The sequence below is a fragment of the Myotis lucifugus genome, unplaced genomic scaffold (assembly GCF_000147115.1).
Source record: "Myotis lucifugus unplaced genomic scaffold, Myoluc2.0 scaffold_40, whole genome shotgun sequence".
Classification (NCBI taxonomy): Eukaryota; Metazoa; Chordata; class Mammalia; order Chiroptera; family Vespertilionidae; genus Myotis; species Myotis lucifugus.
The window spans coordinates 3,560,473-3,584,490 of record NW_005871088.1 but is presented as its reverse complement, the minus strand read 5'-3'; the positions used below and the strand labels follow the sequence as shown (position 1 = coordinate 3,584,490).

Sequence of the window (24,018 nt, the reverse complement as noted above, 5' to 3'; positions counted from 1 at the left end):
AATGGAGATCACCACTTTTCAAACTGAAGGATAATGGACTATTCAGAAGAAGTAGGAATCCTTTACCAGGGAGTAAAGGGGTGAGGCCTCTGGGGAACAAGAGGGCAGAGTGGGTCCTGGGAGGTGGGAACAGGATCTAGTAAGGACCATGAAAAAACGTCAGATCATCCACTTAAATCTACCCATGTCTGCCCTCATCTGTTGCTGGGGCTTTAGAGAAAGTGAGATGGAGGGTTCTTCAGGAGACAGTGAGTGGAAACTGAGCTGCCAGAAGCAGCAAGAGCTGTGTCTCTCAGTGCTTTTGGCAGTGGATGAGCTGCTTGCATCTGAGCCTATGGCCTCAAGCAAATGAATGGAGATCCACAGGCAGGATGCCTTCGATTTGCTCCATCCCACAGTCCCAAGAAACCACAATTGAAAAATCAATAATCACTAATAAATCGCTAAGTAATGTTACACTGGCAAAATGGACATTTCATTAGCAGGAACAAGCCCTGAGCAGAGAGCAGAAGGAGTTGGCATGGAGTTTATCAGGGGACAGCTAGCTAGTCCTGGTGTATGTCTCAGTTAAGATATGTTCTGCATGTTGTTCATTCTACTATAGAAAAATGTGGTTTCTCATGACTGTAGCTTCCTCGGGCTACCGAAGCTTCTCAAGGCTTCTGCTCTGATTCCCCCAGCCTCACTGAGCCTATTGAATGGCATGGTGGGGAGGTGCCTATGAGGTGGCACACTGCCATGTTTGCTCTTCAGGAATAAGAAGCTAGTGTGTGGCAGTGGCTTCACAGACAGGGCCAGGATGCAGGAATGAACAATGACATATCCTGGGAAGGAAGACTTCAGTGGGATAGGGCTAGAGTCAGGGGCAGAACAGAGAGGAGACTGAGCCCTGCATGGCCACCTATGGGAAGCTTCTAGATACCTGCTGTAAGGGTCAGCATGGCACCATGTCTATTGTTTAGAACGCCACAGCTCTAAAGCAGGGCACCATGGCCCTCATAGCCAGCCAAGCATCTGCCACTAGGTCCAGGGGATTTGATGACTAAAGCCATTTGTTTTGCCACTGATGCAACAGGACACCAGCCTGTGTGATCTGACTCTGGGCATCTTCTTGCCCACACACAGCAATGAGAGGGAAATTTGGCAAAAGGCACCGATTTTGTCTTCTCTGAATCTCCTTTCTCTGAACAGCAGGTACATTTCAGTCCCATGTAAAGCACACACTCTTTTCCTCCTGGCAAATGCCCAGTACCGTAAATGCCCTTATATTGCTGCCTTGGCAGTGCCTTGGGCAGCATCTCAGGGGCAAGAAGACTGCTCTGTATCCTAGGTCCTGAGGTGCTGGGGGGAGTGGTGAAGTGCCCAGGGAGAATGCACTTGGGTAGTAAAGCATCTTCTGGCCACACTTGTCTCTGCACTAAGGAAAAGGGGCTTAGGAGACAAAAGTCCCAGCTCACAGGGAAGAGCAGCAAGCCATTTCCTTGCCCTTTCATTTGGTTACTCAAATTGCACCAGGTGGCATCTGTACTCATTCCTCAAGGCACCAGGGCTTCCTTGCTGGCAGACATGTTATGCAGAAGGCAGGATGGGGGTGGCATAACTACAGCTTCAACACAACTGGCAGTCACCTACAGCCCAGGACTGGTCTCTCAGCCACCAGGGCAGGATGGAAGCCTTTCTGGAAAATGTTGCAGATGGGAGGTTCAAACCTGAGGGAGAGCTAGAAACTGAAGCAAAGAGAGGGACAGGAGCTGGTCCCAGGTACCACGCTGGACTAGCTGCAGGACTGAGCCAAAACCCCGTGATCTTGCCTCCCAGGCCAGTCCTCTAATCATCTGATGACACTGCTACCATCAGACACCCTGCAACACTGGCTCTTTAGGGGCTTCCCCCTCTCCATACACATTTATTTGTCCATGTTGCCTGTTGGTAAGCTAAAGTTATTTCATGTACAGGACATATGTACAGCACTTGAGAGTTGCAGAGGCCTTGTTATTGGAAGATGAGCAGGCTTTGTGCTCAGCAAGCATATACAGCTAACATCTGACAGATAGTAACTCACTGAATCCTCACTCCAACTCCATGAGGTAGGTACCCTGCTTAGGCCATTTTACAGAGGCACAGAGTGGGTAAGCATGCTGCCCAATGTCACACAGCTGGTAAGTGGCAAAGCCTGGATTGAAATCAGGTCGGCTCCTGGTTACTTGCTTTTCCGCTATGGTGTGAAATTTCTCATAGGGGCAGTGTGAGGGTCCGATGAGTTACTATGTGTCAGGTGTCAGCACCTGCTGCTAAGGGTGGCTCTCAAGTGTGGTACATCTGTTGTCTCTAATGACTATGAGATGGTTTGTTCTTGTCCCGCCAACAGTGTACAGCCCAAGTCCAGTGCTCTGTGTACATGAGGTGTTCAGAAAAGGCTTCTTTGTGCAGCCAATAACTCAGACACACAGGCTTTTATACACTGCACAGCAGTTCTGGGCCTGAGCCTGTGCGGAAAAAGACAGGATAAAGGAGAGTTCGTGCCTGGAATCAAGCAGCACCTAGTTTAGTGGGAGACAGTGGATCTGCAGTTACAGGCCACAGTGGCAAAGATGCACTGGAGTCAGCTCAGATGTCAGAGGCATTTTTTAATTTTTTTTTTTTGTAAAGGGGCAACTTCTTCTCTTGGCCTCAGAGAAGGGAATCACCAAAGGCCACACAACTGGGAAGTAACACTTAAGCTGAAGCTTTCGGGCTGCATAGGAGAGCCCCAAGTGAACTGGGAAAGCCTGGCCCTCTATTGCCCAGAGGGAACACAGTGTGCACAGCAAGGAGGTGTGAAAGAACAACAGTTCAGAACAACCAGTTGTTTGTTGTGTCCACCACAGGAGTTATCTTTGTGAGGGTTTGGTAAGACAGGTCATTGAGCCAGAGAATCATTCTCAAGCCTTAAAAATGAATGGATATTTTCCTGCTAGGTTTCAGACTTCCTCAGGACCCATGATCCATCTTTTTTTTCTGATTTCTCTCTTCTGGAATGAGAATGTCTATCCAATGCCTGTATTAGTCAGGGTTCTGCAGAAAAACAGGGCCAATAAGAGATAGATAGAAAAATAGATAGATAGATAGATAGATAGATAGATAGATAGATAGATAGATAGATAAGGAGATTTATGATAGGTTTGTCTCACATGGTTATGAAAGCCAAGATGTCCAACAATCTGTTATCTGTAAGCTGGGGAAGCAGAAAAGCCAGTGGTGTAATTCAGTCTGAGTCCAAAGGCCGGATAACTAGGGGGCCACGGGTATAAGTCCCAGACTCTGGAGGTCCTAGAACTAGGAGTTCCAAAGTCCAAGGACATCACAGTTCAGTAGGAGAGAGGGAATGTGGCATTTCTTTACCTTTCTGTTACATTTGGGGCCTCCCTAAATTGGTTGAGAGTGGATCTCTTTACTCAGTTTACTGATTCAAATGCTAATCTCTCCCATAAACACCCTCACAAAAACACCCAGATATAAGATTTATCAGCTCTCTTAGCATCCCTTAGCCCAGTGGAGTGACACATAAAAATAATACCATACCCATCATTACATTTTGGAAGCAGATAACTTGTTGCTTGGTTTCACAGGTTCACAGTAGAGATGAATTGGGGCCCAGGGTGAATTTTATCCCAAGTCTTACCCATACCTAATTTAGATGACATTTGGATGAGATTTTGGACTGAGAGTTGCTACTGAAATGGGTTAAGACTTTGGGGATGGTGGGATGGGATTTTGAATATGTTTTGCATGTGACAAAAACACACGAACTTTTGGGGGCCAGAGGGCAGACTGTGATGGGTTGAATTGTGTCCCACAAAAATTTGTATGTTGAAATTCTAGCCACCAGTGCCTCAGAATGTAGCTTTATTTGGAAATAGGACAATTGCAAAAGTAATTAATTGAATTAAGGTGTGGTGATACTGGTTTTGGGTGGACCCTACTCTAATATCACTGATGTCCTCATAAGAAGGAGGAAATTTGGTCACTTAGGTGTGCATTGAAGGAAGACAATGTAAAGAGACAAAAGGAGAGATAGCCATCTATCAGCTAAGGAAAGAGACCTGGAACAGATCCTTCCCTCACTGCTCTCAGAAGGAACCAACCTTACCTACCCTTTAATCTCAGACTTCCAGCCTCCAGAACTGGGGGATAATACATTTCTGTTGTTTAAGCTCCCCAGTCTTTGGTACTTTGTTACAGCAGCCAAAGCAGACTAAGATTTGGGAATTTTGGAGCAAGGACTTTTCCCTGAGGATAATAAGAAGCTATGGACATATTTTAAGCAAGGGAGAAATGAAGTAAGATCTATATTCTAGAAATTTACCCTAGCAGCTGTGAAGAAGATGCACTGGAAGGGGCAAGACTGGAGGCAAGGAGACTAGTTAGGACATGCTTGTACTCTTGATAAAAATAGATGGTTGCCTAATATAATAATAGCAAAAGTAATTATTAGTAGTTGCAGTATACTTATTTTTACAACAATACTAGCTGATCATTTATACTGTGCTAGGTGATTTACAGGGATTATTATATTTAATATTCACAATACCCTGATGAGACAGGTGCTATTGCAATTTTCATTTTGGCGATTAGGAAACTTGCCCCAGGCCACACAGTAAGTGGAGGGGCCAGGATTTGAACCAAGCAGTGTGGCTGCAACACCACATGCAATGGTATATGGGTACATGTTTAACAACCAGTCTTGAATTGCAGCATTTGCCTATTTCTGTGGTGTAGATACTCCCACCATGGTCATTTCCAAGCTACCAACAAGTCATCAACAGGTTCAGAAAATGGCTGAAAATGTAGCTTTCCTTTCTTATGAGCTGGTGAAACCCAAGCCAGCCAAACTAGCAAAGTTCCAGGCACAGAGGTAACAGCATGTGAAGTGCATGTTACTTCCTTCTTCCCTGGTGAGCTTGTCTTAATGAGATTCTGTCCAGGTCCAGGCTGCTGAGCCCCAGACCACGTAGAATAATCTTGGTTCCACCAGTGAGTAACTACGTGATCTCAGACAAGCTGCTGAACCTCTCAGAGCCTCGGTTTGCTCAGCTATGAAATTAGTTTTTATGAGGCTTCATTGAGCTCATGTATGTAAAGCATAGGGCCTGGCACATAGTAGGTGTGCCCCAAACTTTAGCTGCTTTTATTGTTACTGTGATTGTGTTTTCTAAACCCCAAATGGCTAGAGCACACTGTCTTGTTTTTCTCCAAATGTCTGCCTGGACAGTGTGCCTGCCTGATGCTGGGCCCCTGGTGTTAGGTCATATTAATCTTCTGAATGGTTGTGGTGACAGTACAGCAGTAGTCTAGCTGGTTGCTAGGACAGTCATGGGCCAGGGTTTTGCTGCATATGTATGTTGTTTTTTTAATCACAAAATTGCAAATGGTCTGAAGGGTCCTAGAACAGTGGCTGGAGTCACTTCCTATGCGGGGCCAAAGTCATTCCTGTGCTGTTGGGAAAAAAATGTCATTGCATGAAGAGTAATAATCAGCAATCCATCTACATATTTTTTTCTATATAAAAGCTTTAACAATGTCTTTCAGTTGTATGTATGGTGAAAGAGGAAAACTGGTAGACATCTGGATTTACATTCATTCCCTAAATTATTTTTCCATCTCTGTTTAGATAACCATTTCTCATCCTTATCTATGCTTTGATAGTATTGCCTATGCATTCTAGAAGTGGCATTCGTGGTAAGCTAGGAGCTTTAGGGGAAGACTGACTTGTTGCCACAGTTTTCTGGTTTCATGGTGAAATCAATGCAGCCGTTCTCAGCCCCTTAATTAACTGCTTGCTTGCTAATGAGGGCTTTTTTCTTAAAGGTTCCTATTTTTTAAATCAGTGAAGTCTCCAGGAAATTACAATCAATATTTTAACAATTTCCCATTTGTTTCCACTGTGATTCTCAAAAATGCTTACCACCCTCAATGTCCCCAAGAAAATTAAAATTAGGAATACAATGAAGAGTAATAATTGGACTCATTTCCCAGTGGCATTATTCCGTCCCACCAGGGAAAATGCCATGTGTTCCCCCACAAATGCCCTGATCTTGGACAGACTCACCTAGCATAGACTCACTTTTTGCCAGACGTATCAAAAACACTCACAATTTGAGCAATATCTCATATGTTTGGACCTGTAGCGGTGGGGGGGACTGAGCTTTCATTCTAATATGTTTCATCTTGTTAGATTACACACCTGCTTCCTGTCTTTGGGGGTATTTGTCATAATGATCCATACAATAGCCTCTTCTCTGAGGACTAATGACCTATAAGCCAGGCGCACTGCCAAGGGTGGTCCCATTCATAGGGGACTACAACCCCGATTACACCCCAGTAAGGCAAGACCACTATGATTCCCATTTGACAAGTGAGATATCTGAAGTTTGGCAGAACCTGGATGTATACCTAAGCCTCTAATCTCCCCGATCAAGTTGTACTTTATCTACATGGGGAAGTCACCAGCCTTGGCCTCCCACTGGCATTTGTCTGTCCTGATTCCTATTGGTTATGGCCTCCAATCTGCTGTGGTCAGAGAACACAGGTCACCTCTGGGGTCAGGACTGTATGCAGAGGAGGAGCCAATAAGCCCTGAATAAACGCTCCAGGAACCTAGAGCTCAGAGCCTGGGTTGGGAGTGGGTGGCCTCTGAATGCATGACTGCTGGAGGCTGGGAGCTAGGGGAGCGTCAGGGAGAGCAGGTAAAAGGGATGACCTTCAGTCAACTGCCTCATGCTGAGTCTGCCATATTCATCACCCCATTTCTTCCCACTGGATTCAAATTCTGCCATACAGAGGGCACTCTGAACCTCCTTCACCTTAGTCACAGGTCAGCCATAAGTTCATCAGGGAGGCTTCAGGGGAACCCCAAAAGTCTCTGGTAAAATGGTGGAACAGCCTAAAGTGAACCATAATGTAAACTATGGACTTGGGTGACAATAATGTATCAATGTAGGTTCATTAATTGTAATAAATGTACCACCGTGGATGCTAATAGTGGGGAAGGTCGTGCATGTGTGCGGACAGGGGATATGAGGACTCTCTGTACTTTCCACTCAATTTTGCTGTGAACATAAAACTGCAATTAAAATATAAATTTAAAATATTGTGAAACAGGAAGTGTTGAGGGTGAAGGTCTGTGGAGTCAGAGATATAAACAGGGTCATGAATAGCCAAGGACAGAGGGAATCTGTGCTGCAATGGGACTCAGGTCAGGCTTCACAGAGCAGGGGGCTTTTGAGATTAACCCCTCAGCTGGCATTCAAGGCAGGGGAAATGCATGAGAAAAGATAGGGAGATGGGAAGAACCAATAATTGTTTGGTGTCTAATTAGTAGTCCAGCCAGGCAGGAAACCAGGAGTCATGTGTGAAAGCACCAGGAGATAAAGCTGATAGAGGCTGGGGACAGCTGATAGAGGGTCTTGAATACCAGGCTGAGGAATTGGGATTGAGTACTGTCAGCAATAGGGAGCCACAGGTGGTTCTAGAGCAAGGGAGTAACCATGAACAGAGCAATTGGATGTGTGCTTCTTACCTGCAGTCAGCATGCCTGTTCTCCATGGAACCTGACATGTGCAGGCCACACACAGAATTCCAGCTGCTGCAGATAAGCCCTCAGCACTCATTACATGAATTTGGGAAAACTTAGCATACATTCACAGGAATGTGACTATTAATGACAGATGACTGCTGATTGTTTTCAATCTCCAGGCTGGGGTCAGACCAATGGCAGGCCCACACTGGCCTTATATGGTGCCTCTGCACCCCCATAGATCAAGTCCAACCCTTTGCTTGGCAGCCTCTCAGCAACAGGGCCAGAAGATTCTCCTAGGAGAAGGGCAACCCCATGAGACCTCTGCAGGATTTCTTTCCTCACCAGGACTGCACATACTAAGCATGAATGGACACATGGAAGATATAGGAAGGCCAAGCTTCGAGGCCCAATGCTTACAGCTCTGAAACTCTCAAAGTTTGCAACACTGGACATGTCCTTTCACCTCTCTGAGCCCCCCATTTCCTCATCTAGAACATGGAAATAATGGTGTCCTACACCTCATCGGGTACATGGGCTCATGCAGATAAAGCACATGGAGGCCTCAGAAAATGGAGAGAGATATGCTGTTAGCTCAATACTTGGTTCACATATTGGGTGACAAAAGAGTCTCATAGCTGTCCACTCAGTGTGGAGAAAGCCCTCACCCCACCTCTGTCTCTGGCCTCTTCTCCCATTTCTCCATAAATCTTGGGGGTACCCAAGGTGATATCCACAAGGGAACCTCTGTTTCCAATAGTAACTAAAGGAACCACAACACACCTGGGCCACAGTTCTACTGAGTGACATTATTCTAGGCTGGTTTCAAGGTAAAATAGATGCTTGCCTGACCATCCTGCTTAAACTTTGTTCACATCATAAACCTCCTTAAAAATGCAATGAAATGAATTAAAGCTATGGGACCCTTTCCTATTGAGTGTCTACAATCCCGTGGCCCACAGAATTTCCAGAAAATTCCAGGAAAACAGAATCCTATAACATTCACTGAGCAGACACTCCCTGCCAAGCACTGTGCTAGGAACTGGGAATACAGCTGTGGGCATAGATTGCGCGCTTCCTGGGGCCTAACATATACTGGAGGACAGCTAGTAGTAAGTACAAGAGAGAAAACGAACCGAGAAAGGGGAGAGGAAGTGCCAGGGATGGGTATGGGGTTTTAAAATGTTATATAGGGTGGTCAGGTGACATGTGTATCAAAATTAAAGGAAATGAGGGAGCCAGCCCTATGGATATCTGGGGAAGTGCATTCCAGCAGAGGGAACAGCAGTATAAAGGCCCTAAAGAGGGATGTCTGGTGTGCTGAGGAAGAGTCAAGAGTCCTGGAGCAGAGGGAGGGAGGGCAAGAAGGTAGATGATGTCATCCAGATAGGAGGGGGTATCTTGTGCAGGACCTGTTAGGCTACCAGGAGCACTACAGTTTTACCCTGAGTGAAATGGGGAGCCACTGTAGGTGAACAGAGATTGGGACTAGACTGAGGTTGGGGAGAGAGGTTTTGGGGAAGGTAGGAAACAGAGGAATAGGTTAGGTGGCTATTGGAGTAATCCAGGTGGGAGATGTTGGTGACTGGTCCCAGTGTGTAGCATTGAAGGAGAGAAAGCTGAGAGGGTGGATATATTTTGAAGATGGAAACAACATAATTGTCTGTATCTCTAAAAAGGGAAAAGTCCAGGGCATTTGGCCTGGGCAATATGAAGGATGGAGCTACTATAATCTGAGGTGGCAGACTATGGGAGAAGTGGGTTTGGGGTGTCCAGGAACTCTTCTCAGGCCATGTGGAGTTTGAGATGTCTAGTGTCCATCCAGGTGGTGATGCCATGCAGACAATTGGCCATATGGTACAGATGCAGCTGTGATGTCACAGGCTTCCAGGACATTGGGGGGAATGAGCATCACACCGTACTGGGGAAGCAGAGGGGAAGTGACATGAGGGTAGAGTGGAGGTGTCTGGGAATAGCACTTCATGTTCCACCTCCTTGACCAATGTGGTGGTGGGGGAGATTAAATTTAAAACACTCTATAATGCTCTGATAGACACAGTTATTCCATCTTCCAACTGCTTTGTTTGATCGAATACCCTTCAAGACACTCCAGAGCTATCTCTAGCTCTAGCTCTAGGATGATTCCCCCTCCCTGCAGGACCCCTACAGGCGGCCAGAGGCCAGAGGCCAGAACTCCACCCAGGATTCCAATGGAGGCCTTGTCTGGAGTGAAGGTGAAGATTTGGATCAGTTCAATAGTCAGAGAGCAATAATCTCCCATGGCCGCTGGCCACAGGCCCTCAGCAGAGCAGCCTGGGCTGGGACCCACCAAGGTGAATTCCTTCCTAACTGAGCTGTGCAGGCCCACCGTGCCCCCAGGGGCCCTGCTTGCCCTGGTACCGGGGTGCAGGGTGTCCAGTGGCTGGGCCTGAACGCTGCCCCTCAGTAGGGGAACATTACAGGCTAGCACCCAGCTGGGTGGCGCCTACTCAGCCCAAGGCTGGATCCTGCTAGGTTCTCAGAGGGCCTCGAGTTCTCCACGGCCCCCCGGGGCCGGGTCTGGAGGGAAGGAGGGGCCGAGTGTATGGCGGGTACACCCCTTTATGCTCGGCCTGCGGTTCTGCCAAGTGCAACCAGATGTGATGGCGACAGGTTGCTCCTCAGAGGTGCTGGCAGGAGCCCTGTGCTCTGGGGCTTCGCCCATGGAGCGCTGCTGCTGTGGGACGCGGACGCGGTGTAGGCAGAACTCAGGGAAGTCCAGGTTAGGAAACACAGCCCGGGGGCGGAGACCCCAGAGCAGGGGCATAGGCCAGCCGCAGGGAGGGGGATGGGAGCCGAGGGCCCTGGAGCCTTGCAGGACAGAGGGCGGAGCGCTCTGGCCTGCCCGGCAGTTTACAGGAAAACCACGCTAGCAGAAGCCGCAGGTGTCCACCCGGGATTGCCTCGTGCTGAGAGAGGGCCCGTGTAGCTCAGCTAGAGCAGGGACTTCGCCGCCTCAAGCCAGGAGGGCGGGACACTGGCTGGCGCGCTTGGGCTACCGGGTGAGCACACCCGGGGGTGGGGGGAGGAGGGGACACAGCGTCCTGGCGAAGGTGGCGGGGTTCTGGGAGGGGTGGGCGTGGCGGGCGTAGAGAAGGGGTTGAGAAAAGGCGGGGAGGGGGAGGGGGAACTAGGGGAGTAGGGGGGAGGTGAGCTAGGCGAGCAGGGGGTGGGTGCAGTTCAGCAGCAGCCACCGGAGAGCCTTGGTCCCCACTGCTGTCACAGCAGGTCGACTGAGCTGTCCAGCGGGAGCCAGCCAGAGAAAACGTCGTGGGCAGTGGGATAGGCGCTACCCACCCAGGGCCCCCCAATTGAAGGTGAGCCAACTCCGGTTAGCTAGCTCTTGGAGTCAGTTTCAACTGAGAATGGGACGAGGTGGGGGAATTCAATAAGCTACTTTACAACCAGACTCCTGTCCCTGTGATGCTCCGGAGTCCTCCAGGGGTCTGCCATCTCCCCCCCGCCCCCCGTGTTTCTCTTCCACCCTATTTCCGTCATTTTCCCTCGGTCTCTGTCGGTGCCTCTCTCGGTCTGCCTCTCTTGGTCCCCGTCACTCGCGGGCACTCTCACCCTGTCGCTGATGAGTGCTGGATCTCCCGCGCTCCCGGCTCGCCCTCGGTCCCTCAGGGGCGCGCACGGCTCATGAGATCCCTCTGCCCACTCTCGGGAAGGCTACCTGACGCCTGCGGGTTTCTCAAGTGCGCGGGGCTCCGCCGGTGGCCCTCCGGCAAGCCCCATCCGCTCGTGCCCTGGGGCGCCAGGTCACTCCGTTGTCGTCTCTTCCAAACAGTGCACCGTCTAGGCAGTCCACCTGCTACCGAGGGCACCGACCGCCTCCCTCAACGTTTGGAGCCTCCAGGGTAAGTGCCCCGGTGCCCCTTCCTCCCCTCCCGTCTCTCCTCAGCTGCCGTGGCTCCAGGTGGACTGGAGAAATAAGGTGACTGCAGCGAAGCCAGCCTGCCGCCGCTTTCCCTTTTATAAAGTGACAGAAGGACCCGGGAGGCCCTTTGGGCGTCCGCCGGGCTTCCGCTGCCCGGGCCCCATTCGGGCCTAAAAACTCAGCGTTTCGGGGTTCAGAACCAGAGGGGTCGCGGGCGGGGCAGCACGGCTTCCCCTTTAAGGCCAAAGCCGCTTGTCGCCGCGAGTGTGAGGGTGTGTGAGTGTGCGGCGTGCGTGTCTCCTCCTCCCCGAGTGACACAGCAGTGAGAAATGCCTATCAGTAACTTAAACCCCCGAAACTCCACCTTCCGGGGCGCACGGCGCGGAGCCGGGCGGTGGGAATGGAGCGAGCAGATTGAGGCCGCCACTGCAGCGCCGCCGGCATGAACTTGGCCACAAGCTGAAGCGGCCGGCGGCGGGCGGGCTTAGGGGCACCGGCCGATAGCCAGGTGGTGATCTGCAACCGGGCCGGGCCACTCAGCGGGCTCCCGAGGCCAGGCTGCCCGCGCCGGTGGACGCTCGCCCCTGGGGCACTGCCCTCGCCGCCGCCGCGGGAGCTCTGCAGCACGGTAAGGCTGAGGCGGGCCCGGGAAGTCCGACTGCTGGGGGGGGGGGGGGTGCTCCGAGGTACACTGGTAGCTCCACTTGTGATCCCCTCTTGGAGGAGCCGGGACCCAGGGATGCTGAGAACCGGGGGACCCCAAAGTTTGCTCCAAGCGCACGACCCACCTGGCGCACCGCACTGCCGCCCCCCTCTCAGATAAGCCGGCAGGGCTGAGCTCAGCTACATAGCCCTGGACTGAGGCCTCTTCCTGCTCCCCCGCGCCCACCGGGCGTCCGGAATCCGGCGGGGGCAGCCAAGTACCAAGGAGGGAAGGCAGAGGGGCGCGAGCCACGAGGGCTCCCCTGGCCGAGCTGGGTGGCTGGGAGGCTCCCATTCTGTCCCGGCGCTCCCTGGGCCGCTTGTAGCCCACATGCCCCGGCGACGCTGCCTTCGCCTGCCAGCTCCCTGAGCCTGGGCCAGTCGGCAGTGGGCGCAGGGCGCAGGATTCCTCCACCCCACCCCAACCCAGTTTGCCGCCGCCAACAGGGAGTGTGGAGTGTGAGCGCGCCGAACCCGCTGCCTCGCGCTGGCTCTCCTGCCAAATCCTCCCCTGGAGAGCAGCCCAGAGCAGAGCTAGAGGGCTCGAGGCAGCCCCGACTGGGCTCCTGCCCGAGCTAACGGCGCCCTTGAGTTCTGAGCTCCCAGGCCTCGGAGCCGCGGCAGAGCCGGTCGCCGGGCGCCTGCTAGGGCGGGCGGGAAGCCCCCCGGAGAGCCGCCAAATACTTTTCTCCGCCAGTTGGCTCGGCCAGTCTCCATCCCCATGCAATGAGTCCGAAGCCGCTTGGAAAGCTGGCCATACCGTCTGATTTTTATCCGTGATTAAATGCGGGCTGAGCAGACACTAATAGGATTAGCCTGCCAAAAAAACTGCCCTGAAGTCTTCGGAACCTGAACACACAGATGCACCTCGAGCAGGGGTTTCGCCCTCCCCCCTCGCCCTCCCCCCGGGCTCCTGCAGCTGGGAACAGCCGAAGGGGGCACCCCGATTGTGGGTGTGAGTGTGTGCGAAGGCAGGAGCACAGTATGGCTGGGGACGTAGGAAGAAGGGACCCCACTTGTAGGGGTGGCTTGATGATGATGTTTGGCAGCAGAAGGAATTTCCAAAGTGTTGGATGGGAAAAGAGCCTGGATCTCCCGGGGAAGATCCCCGCGGGAATCGCACCGCCCCCACGGGCCCCAGCCCCGACGTCCGGGCGATCCTGTTCCCAGGTTTTGGTGAGCCAGTGGGCAGTATCGCCTCCGTGCAGCCCAGTCCTTGGCAGGCGCAGGCCGCCACCTGGGTGCCCACGGGTCGGGCGGGGTCGGTCGCACACTCGAGGGGGCTTCCCAGCCATTGCCACCGCTCTGAGCTCCCTGAGGAAGTGCACTTTTTTCCCACACCACCTCTTCTTGTCTTTATATATCCCCCTCTCTCCCACCCCCCGCCGCCGCTTCAGCCAACCATCCGCTTTCTAAAAAGCCCCTTTGTTTCCCAGGAGGCTGGAGAGAGGGAAAGGGAAGGGAAAGGGACGCAGAGGCAGAGGGCGGGGGCGGCTGCCTCCCAGTGGCTTACAGTGGCTGGGGACAGGAGGGCATTTGTAGGCAGTGGGGGAGGGGGCTGTGTTTCAAAAGGCGTAGAGAGACCCCGGCTCCTGGTGTCCAACGCGAGCACAACCTGCTGGCGGTGGACAACCTGGGCCCCAGCGGTCCGGATGGCCCGGCGGGTGGACGGCTAGCAGACAGGCTCAGAGGCCAGGGGGGGCGCGCGCTCCGCGGGCTGGGCAGACGCAGCTTGCCACTGCGCTCCCTGGGCGCGGGCAGAGGGGGCGCCTTCTCTTCGGTTTCGCTTTTCAGTTCTCCTCCCTCGCCGCCCAGGCTCATGGCATCTGTCCCGCCAGGCGTCGGTCGTAAGATGATGGCTGAAACGACTGTAGCTACTCTGAGGCTTTCGCCACCACGCGGCTACAGGCATCACTCTTTCCCTCGCCTTTCTGCCACCTTCTCCCCACCCCACCCCCACACCCACCAGACACAAAGTTCCAATGCTCCCTGGGACCCCTTTGTTTTTAGTCAGGGAGGGAATCAGAACCGCCACCTCCGATTTCTTGCAGCCAGTGCAGGCAGTGGGGACGAAGATGCACCTCTGCAGGGACCCAGAGCTTGGCCCTTGGGGGTGTCCAGGAATCAGCCGGCCCCTATCCCTTACACCTGCCTTACCTCACAATCTTGCGAGACTCCTGACTATCACTGAGGAATGTTAAACATAATGTGAGAAGTAACCTATTGTCAGCCTGTTGGCCTGCTCAGCCCCCATTCCCCAAAGCGGCCAGCCCGCTTGTTTCCTAGCAAAGTTTGTTCATTTGTTCAGTTTGTTCATTTGTTCGAAAGGGGATAGTGACAATAAGAAAAACTGACAAATAAGGAGAAGTGGGCGGAGCCCAAACTCTACTGTTAGGTCTCAGAGCTTAGTGAAATTCAGATTCTTCCGGGTCCTCTGTCGCCACTGCCTCCACCCCTTCTTCCCATTTAACCTCATGGCGACATGTTATTTGTGCCTTTTCAAATATCCTTCCCCTACACCACTCTCCTCCCCTCCCTGGAGATTATTCGTGTTAGTCGAACATTTGTTCTCCGCTCTTTGGAATAGAGGTGAAGCGTTAACTCCCCCAACCCCCTCCAATATACACATCCCAACTGCATCTAAAACCACAAGAAAGTGCTCACGGGGTAAACCATGAGCTCTACCTTCTCCTCCCCCCTTTCTGCTTCCCTTCTGGAGCAAGATCATTGGAAAATAAAGCTGCTGATGTGCGAGATGGAACATATGGTGCCTCCATAAGAGAGAAGCTGAAATGGCCTTGAACCTGCCGGACAGACCAGCTGTTTGCTGCCAGCCAGAGCAGCTAATCAGCTTCTTCCCCTTAAAGTAACAGCCCTCTTTTCTCTTGATCACTGGTTTGCATATTAAATAGAATATTCTCCAGAGGAGAAATGTGATGGGCTCCTATATTGCTTTGTGCTTTGGTGGTTCTCCAATGCTTGTCTCCTGCTCTGGGGGCTGCCTTGTCCTCTCCCCACGTGTGCCTCCGATGTGTGAGTGTTTCCTTCAACACTGATGTAAGAATGTTGCTCAAAGTGGAACTTGGGAAGAGGGAGGGAGGAAAAAGGAAAGAGAGAGGCTGACAGATTCTCAGATTCCAGGGAGGAAGTATTTCTGTTTTGTTCCTATTGGCTTTAGAAAAACTAGCAGTCCCCCCCCCCCCACACACACACTTAAAATATCACAGAGAGCTGCAGCTCTTCCTTGTAAAAGCTCCTTAAAAATCATCCTCTTCTGGCTGTGACCATTTTCAGTTTTCCTTTAGTACAATGTGTTTGAGAGGGGGAAAAACAGTTTGGCATTGGAAGAAGAAGGCTTGAAGAGATACAAGGAAATTCCATGTTAGGAAATCATTAGCAAAGGGTGACTTTGCCTGTTTTCCTGCCACTGACGCTGATAGTGACACAGACGTGTGGGTTGAAACAGGAATGTCACTGAATGTTTAAATTCAACCAGGAAATAGCTTATTGCTGGGGTGGGTGTAGGGGCTATACATTCACTGCATCTTAAGGTAAGGGATTTACCATTGTCATTGATATTCATTAGGTAAGGGGGAATTTTCAAGCTTGGCCAGCAAGTTTAATACCATTAAAAAATATATTTTAAGCTGGTCACCTAATGGCTTAAGTGCACCTGTTTAGTAGCTCACCCTTAGGAAACTCAAGCACTGCTTAGGCTTATGAAATGGGCAGAAACTGATCTTAGACAAGTGGTTTTTTCATACAGTAGTTTGACTACTCTCCTTTAAAGGGGCTTCCTATATGTGGTAAAGCTTTTTTTTTTTTTAAGATTCTGAGGTTTTTTTCCCCCGTAGTGGTGCATTGGAGAGATAATTAGTAGAGGAACTGAGACACTTGTGTTCTGGAGCACTCTCCCCACTAACTAGCAGAATGATTTTGGGCAAATCCATCCTACCCCCTTGTTTCTCCCTCTTCCCTTCATAACCTGGAAGTCTGAGTCTCTTCCAGCTTTAACACACTGTGATGTGTGAATGAAATAGTCATTTTTCTGGTAAAGTGAAACACCATTGGGGAAAACAGCTAGATATAAAGAAATGGGTCTGAGATTTTTTTAAAATATATTTTTATTGATTTCAGAGAGGAAGGGAGAGGGAGAGAGAGAGATAGAAACATCAATGATGAGAGAGAATCGTTGATCAGCTGCCTCCTGCACACCCTACACTGGGGATGAGCCTGCAACCTGGGCATATGCCCTGACTGGGAATCGAACCATGACCTCCTGGTTCATAGATCGACGCTCAACCACTGAGCCATGCCAGCCGGCCATGGATCTGAGATATTTGAGGGGCAGCAAGAAGAGAGTGGTATAAAAACTGGCAGAAGGCCAAGCAAAACAATGTACAAATGTAGTTGGTGTGAAATTCTAACCCAGAATCATGGATGGGGGAGTCTGAGAGGCAACCCAAAGGGCTTCTTGTCCAGTACCCCTAATCTGGTGATCTGAGGGCCTATTGATGGCAGGCCTTCTTATCATTGGGTTGGTTTACAGATTACACAATCTAAACTATTTGAAATTAGATTGGCATGATTGCAAAGGACTCATCTAATATAGAGCAGATTTGCTGTTTTGCAGTTATTTAGCAAAGGTTTCAAGGACAAAAAGCCTTCCCCTCTGCCCACACGTGCCCCACTGGAATATGGGCTCTGAATTCAATGTTGAACCTTTTCTTTTGTTCCTAGTCCAGCTGGGTGTTTTCTTTCTTTTTTTGAAATCACATTTTCAACTTTGAGGACGCAGCAGCCATGAAAGAATCTGCCACTGTCCTGCTTGATAATATTGATTTTTTTAAACGGGTTGGGGGAGGAGTAGACATTATGAAGAAGGACCTTTTATCCTCTGAGCTCTTTGGCAATTATCTTGCTGCCATAAATGTTGATACACATATAATGGATGTAACTAAAAATCTCCTTATCCAAGCAGAAAAGGCTGAGTGTTTGTTGGAGCAGATAGAATGCTGAGAGTGTGAATAGACCAACCCAGATGTGGCTGGGGTGGGAGATAAATGATGGAGGAACAGGAGTCGGTTACTATGGATCAGCACAATAAACCAATTCCCATCATACACCTCTCACAACGCCACTGAGGGGTAACCTAGGCAGCACCAGTCAACTGTATGGCAGGATTGAAGCCTTGCGAAGCTCAGCTGGAAACAGTCTGATTTTTCAGACATTGAGTCCTTAAACATCTTCCAAACTTTGAAGAAGGAAACTTTATAAATCTGCATGAACCCGATGTGTTTAGTTGCAGTGAATACTACTGGTTTTGTCATCACTGTTATCATTTAGAAAAGAAGAGTGGGCCCACAGAGCCAGAGCCGGTTAGTCAGGAGTCCCATGGAGAGGTGGGCAGAACAGCAGAGTCTCATGGGGTTCTGCTCCCAAATGACCAACCAGGGGCTTCTGAAGCCCCAGGAGCATTTTCTGCAGGGGAGGGGATGGAAACAAATTAATTTGGTTCCCTCCCTTCCACAACTCATTGCTTTATTTTTTTTCTTTCTGTTCACAGAGCCTCCCCAATTAATTCCCTTCGTGCCTCAAGTCCCCTCCTAAGATCTGACTTCTTCATAATTTCCAAAGCAATCAGCTATGTCAAAATCTAAAATGATTCCTCCTGCCCTAGCCAGTTTTGCTCAGTGGATAGAGTGTCAGCCTGTGGACTGAAGGGTCCCCGGGTTAGATTCTGGTCAAGGGCACATGGCCAGGTTGCGGGCTCGATCCCCAGTAGGGGGCGTGCAAGAGGCAGCTGATCAATGATTCTCTCTCATCATTGATGTTTCTATCCCTGGTAAAACATAGCAAAGGGCCTCAGTCTCACTGGCTGTAGGTACCAAGCTCCAGGAATAAAGCTTTTCAGAGATAGGTCCAAAAGCAGCATAAAAAAAGCCCTTTGCAAAGTCTGTGAGAATTGTCCTTGCCCAGAGGTTTCCCCTAGACCTTCCTGGAACCCCAGTTTCAGACTTCTCCCTCCTCCCTGGCCTACATGATAATGGGCTCTTCTGGACCCTGAAGGAGGAGGTCACCAATGGAAACCCAGTCCTGCCCTAGTTGTCTTCTGGCCTGGAGTAGTCATCACCCCTTTCTGGAGAGTTTAGGGCATAGCCTCAAAGTCCCCCCATTTCCTGGAGGGGAAGGGATCCAGCTACCTTACCTTCCCCTTCCAGAGTACCCTGATGCTTGCTCTATACAACTAATAATTATTAAATGGGCTTTGGGAAATGATGTTTTCTTATGACTGAGAATTGTTCCACAAGGCCTGAAAGAGGATGGGGCCCACTGTGGTTCCAGCATGCTAGAAGGGGCTCTGGCCAACTGGCCATTGTGTTTTTCCTCTTTTCTCCACCTGTGGGAGCACTTGGATGTTAGGCCATCAGGACATATTCTACTGATTCTAGAAGAGGCCACTGGAAGCCACAGGATCTGAACTATTGAATGGCATCTGGGTCAGAAGGGCCTGGTGGCCCCAGCTCCTTTGGGGGAGGGAACTGTGGGCCTCAGGGTACTAAAGGCAGGACAAAAACCAAGTTGCCCTAAAAGCTTTGGGCAATGTCAAGTCCTCTGTCCAATTGTCCAGAGTGCCACCTTTGCCCCATGAATAATATGTTTATATTTTGCACAGTGTTTGAGCCTGAAACCCACACCCCCAGCTTCTTTAAGGGCTCAGTGACACAAAAAGGGAAAGGGAGAAGGAGGGCAGGATCTAGCTCTTCCTTCTTTTGGGGAGTCCTGTTAACCAGTTGACCACAGTCCTGCACATAGTTGCCCCAACTCACATACAAAACTCAGATGTGGAAAGATGGAGACTTTTGGAGCTGAAAGAGTAAAGCTCTATGATTTTACAAAAGAGGAAAGTGAGGCCCAGAGAGGGGACCCAATTTCCCTGAGGTGACACAGTGGAGGGATCCTAAAATAGATAGAATGTTGGTTTCTAGCTCTCAGTCAAGTACTTGGGTCTTGAATGTTCACTTTGTACTCACGCTGAGGAAAAGCAAACATGGTGAGAGGAGTACGGCGCACAAAGGAGGACCATCATTATTAACTAGTATAACCTAAGCCACCCTGAGTCAGTGTGTGCTGTGCTTACCATTGCTAGGATTGCAGAGGGGCGCATTATAATCAGAACTCCAAGTCTAGCACTAGCTGAAGATCATCAAAAGCTGTAAGTTAAGGATCAGTCTGGGGCTCAGGCATGGGTGTCACAGAAAAGAGTGTTTTGTCTTGTTTTGTTTTCAAGTTGCTGATGGAGAGTTGGGCTGCCAGCCCCTTGGAGGGCTGGGCTAGGTGGGCACCCTTGGCAGTTGCAGATTGTTTGGGTTTTGTTCTTAAAGAGATCTATGTTAATATCTGCCTCGGGTAGTTTCAGCACCGACCTGGGAATTTTAAGTGGGACAGTAGTTTTGATGCAGTTGCCAATGTCACGTGCTTTGTGTGTCTAATTCTGAAAGACTGGCATGAATTATGCTAGGTTTGGGGAGGAGGGCACAGCGTTTTTAAGCTGCTTGTCTGTCAAGGATTAATTTAACCTCTAATTACTACATTTTCTTCGCAGTTTGCTGCACGAACATGTTGTAACAAAAGCTCAAAGAAGTATGCCATTTCATTTCACTGCTCTAAAATTAATTTGGGGGATGTGGAGTCAAATCTGACACACTTGGTGTTAAAATAATTGTGCTGACAGTCAAATTAAAATGAACAATCTGGTTGTTTCTAGTGATACCCCAGTGATGGGGTGAAGAGCATTATTGAGTTAGTCACAGCCACAACCCTCAAAACAAGCCCTGACAATGCAGAGGAGTGTTGCTGCACTAATCCCACCAGGCAGCCAGTGCTCCCAACACATGGCCCGTGTCCCGTGTGTTGCCTTCAGAGCGTGACTTGCATAGTGAGGCTGTCTTGGAGCCCTTTCTACCTGCTAACAGGGCAGGTGGTAAGGTTTCCTAACATAGCAGAGGTGAGGCCATTACCAAATTGTAGCCTCCTGAGGGCCTGCTCCCAAGACAGAACCACTTCAGAGCATGGCTACAATGAAATCACAAGATTAGACTGCCGGGGATTCTCCAAGCAGGCTTCTCTCCCTCCTCCTCTCCCTGTTCTCCCACTCCAGAGGGATGGTCCCTTGACAGGCCTACACATATTTTTTTATCTTCACTTCCCCCAAACAGCAGCAGTGGATATGAGAGCCAAAGGCTCACTCCCCACTCTGGGGGTGGCTGAGAAGTCTGGCTACTCAGACTCTGGACAGGAGTCCTTCACAGCATGATTTGCTTCCTATTTCAAAGTACATAGACGTAAACTTGTGGGATAATGGTGACAACCAGCTTAGCCAGTCATGGGCTTCATATCTTTGCCTGGGTAGTTATGGAGAGCCAGACTTTACATGCACACATCCCTACCTCAGTGCCAGAGAAGCATAATTGCTCTTCATTTCCTCCCGGGAAGGAGAGGCACTTCGCCTTTTAGAACACATTTTGCCTCGGGATTTGAGAACTGGAAGCTGATGTTATCTCTCTTATCCTTAGCACACCCTTTCTGATAGAAATGGCTAAGTCCTAAGCCCTCGTTCCCCCACATGGTTGGGAATAGGCTGTCTGGCCTTTGCAGTCATGCCTTTGTGTTGGCCCTTTGCAAAAGTTCTGGTTCAGTACCCCCAACTTGCCCTTTCTGGATCCTACACCTGCCCCTCCCCCTTCCCTGGAAAGGCACCATCCTCAATCCTCTATGACTTAGTGTGGCTTGCTACCTCAGGAGAATCTGGAACCTCTAACTTGAATTATGGGATGCAAATGTTACATGCCGTGGAGAGCATCAACTCTTTAGGGCACAGGTAGGAGGTGTTCAAGGCTCTCTTGGACCCCACCAAGTGATACCATGCCTGGTATAAAGCTGGTTTTGTTCATGAAATTGGAGAATGGCCAGTAGCACCTGGCTGCCAAGGCTCTCCTCAGCTCACTCCAGGGAAGCTGACCCTAGCTGATCTCCTGAGCCCCGAATCAGAGAGAGAGAGAGAGAGAGAGAGAGAGAGAGAGAGAGACCTGTCTCTCTGAAAGAGGGGAAGCTCTTTGCCTTTTGTGGGTCACAGACCTATTTGAAAATCCAATAAAAGCTATGGGTCATGTTCTTATACTACCGCACAAGTATATGTAATGTTGCATCTAATTTCAGGGGGTTAACAGATCCTCCTGGAAGTCCATTCATGGTTCCCTTGGGGATCCTTTGAGGCAGATTAAGAATGCCTCAATATGGTGCCTTAGTCTGTGCCAGACTGTGTGGTTATCCCTGGTCACTACATGGGCATAGAAACACCATAATGTGGTGAAAGAACATGAGCTTTGCCTTTAGCACAGGACATTAACCAGTTGTGGGATTTTAGGTAAGTCTGTGAACCTACCCAAGCTGCAGTGTCCTCAGTTGTCAGATGGAAATATGAGAATGCTAGCCCTACCCAGTTTAAGGGCATGGGAGGAAATTTAAATGAACCAGTGTTTAAATGAACCAGCGTTGGTGCAACAGTCTTGCACACATCAGACTTGGGCACCCTCTAGGGCAGTGGTTCTCAACCTTCCTAATGCCGCGACCCTTTAATACAGTTCCTCATGTTGTGGTGACCCCCAATTTCATTGTTACAAATTGAACATAATTAAAGCATAGTGATTAATCACAAAAACAATATGTAATTATATATGTGTTTTCCGATGGTCTTAGGCGACCCCTATGAAAGGGTTGTTCGATCCCCAGGTTGAGAACCACTGCTCTAGGGTTTCTCTCTGTGGTGTCACTGGTCCCTCTTCATTTTGCCTTCCTATTTGGCCTGAGAAATTTAACCAAAGGAAAGCAGGTCTCTTTTAACTTGAAAGTCCTTTTGTCCCTTCTTTTGACATTTTGTAAGTTATAACTAGGCAAATTACCATTAAAAGATTATCTAGTTTGGATGCATGCATATAAGCATAACCAATGGACATAAGACACTGGGGGGTAGGGGAGGCTGGGGGATTGTCAAGGGGGGGAAAGGAGACATATGTAATACTCTTTGTAATACTTTAAGCAATAAAATAATAATAATAATAATAATAATAATAATAAAAGATTATCTAGTTTGGGTGATACCTCCTCAGGCATGCAGAGTATTTGGAATCCATGCAGTTCCAAAGGTCAAGACTGGTAGGGGTCTTGCTTGCCCAAACCTCAGCAACTCCCAAGTGGGGCCAGGATGTGTGTTTCTGGCCCAGTACCCTGGAAGGGGTTCCATGCTGGCCTGCCATGGAAGTTAGCAAATGGGATCTGAGAAGGCAAATGGATTAGTTTTCCACATTCCAGTAGTGTCACACCTGGCATCAGAAGGTACAAGTGGATCCTTAAATCTCCCCTAAATTAGTGAAAAGGTCTGGCCAGCTCCTTAGGAAAACTGAGTGGTGGACCTGTCTGGGGACCTGGCCAGAGTCCTGCCCTGAGGGAGGAGGGAAGCAGTTCTCTTTGGAGAAAAGCCTCAAAAGCACCCTGTAGGCACTTTGGTGAGGGGTTGGCCTGAAGGGAAGAGGCCCGTTGGGCTATTCATATAGTCCTTCTCCACTGCCACATCTAAACCTGGTAATGTAGAAAGACTTTTCATTGTCAAGCCAGGAGGGCTGGCAAATCATAGATGAGAAAACTGAGGCCCTGAGAGGGGGCTGTGCTTGTTTAAGGTCACATGACAAGTCAAGGCCAGTCTCCTGCAAGAACACAAATGAACATGAAGACATGTCTTTGGCCCTTGTTGGGCCTGTGCTCCCTCCAGGCTCTCTGGCTCCTGACAGTAGTATCTTTTCACCTCCTAAAAACACAACCTGCCTTCAGATTAACCTGGCCCTAATGAATGCTCAAGTTTTCAAAGTCAACTTGAGAGAATAAATAGTAGATTTGGAAAGCTCTTTGAATCCTCAGAGGATGATTCTGGCCATGCTGAGCCTGTTTCTATTAGTTAAAGAATCAAGGCAGCCATGCATTTGTAGAGCCCCTCTCTCCCCCCACCTCAAGTTAACAACCTTTTGGGAAAGAGTGTGTTACTAGGAGCTTGGGCTTTTCCTCTCTTTATAAAGAGAGGAGTGCTATTTTGCTTTGAACTGGCTTGCAAACAAATTGATGGGGTCCCCTCTTTTTTTTATTTAGTTAAATCAGTCAGATTTACCAGGCCTGGTTAAGTGGAGATTGTGTTGAAAATGAGCGTTCAGTCCTGGGTCATTATGCAGAATGGTGCCTGTTCCCATCCTTTGCCGGAGTGTCTGGCCTTAAGCTTCATTATTTTTCTGGAGGGGGAGGAGTCCTACAATTCACTTGAAAGTAAACGCCACTCAACAATTTTAGGCATCCTCACGTAATCATCTGAAACGATAGTGGTCTGTAAATTGGGAAGTGTGGCAGTTGGCACTTGCCCTTTGGAAGAGTCACTGTTTTGGGACCAACTTTCTGAGTCTAGGAAGGATCCCAAGTGCAATAGTGAGAAGAATATCCATTTAGGGGTCAGCTAACATATGCTCTGGTTCTAGCTGTGAGCCTCAGTTTCCCCATGTATACAGTGAAGAAGTTGACTAGAGAATCTGAGGGTGCCTCCAGCTTTGACATGGCATGCTTCTCAGAGCTGCAAATTAAACTCTAAGTTACTTAAAATATTTGAAAAGGATAAATCATAATTTGTTCTTTTTGAAATTATTAGAGACATGAAACAATGAGAGTTTCATTTTAGTTTGGTAGGTGGCGGCTGTGATTGATATGTAGTCGAGGACAGTTCTAGAAGTACAGGTAAAGACAAAAA

The 24,018-nt window shown here is 49.5% G+C and overlaps 1 protein-coding gene across 2 annotated transcripts in view; it reads left to right on the top strand.

Annotated features, from left to right (window-relative positions):
* Nucleotides 1-11,384: 11,384 nt before the first annotated feature.
* Nucleotides 11,385-24,018, top strand: part of MAMLD1 (mastermind like domain containing 1) — a 103,092-nt gene continuing 90,458 nt past the window's right edge. Inside the window, exon 1 of one of the 2 annotated variants that reach the window (XM_014454941.2) lies at nucleotides 11,385-11,454. The gene's annotated coding sequence lies outside the window, so the exon portion shown is untranslated. Of the gene's footprint in view, nucleotides 11,455-11,863; nucleotides 12,103-24,018 lie in introns of those variants that run through there. The other variant, XM_014454942.2, reaches the window with a different exon arrangement.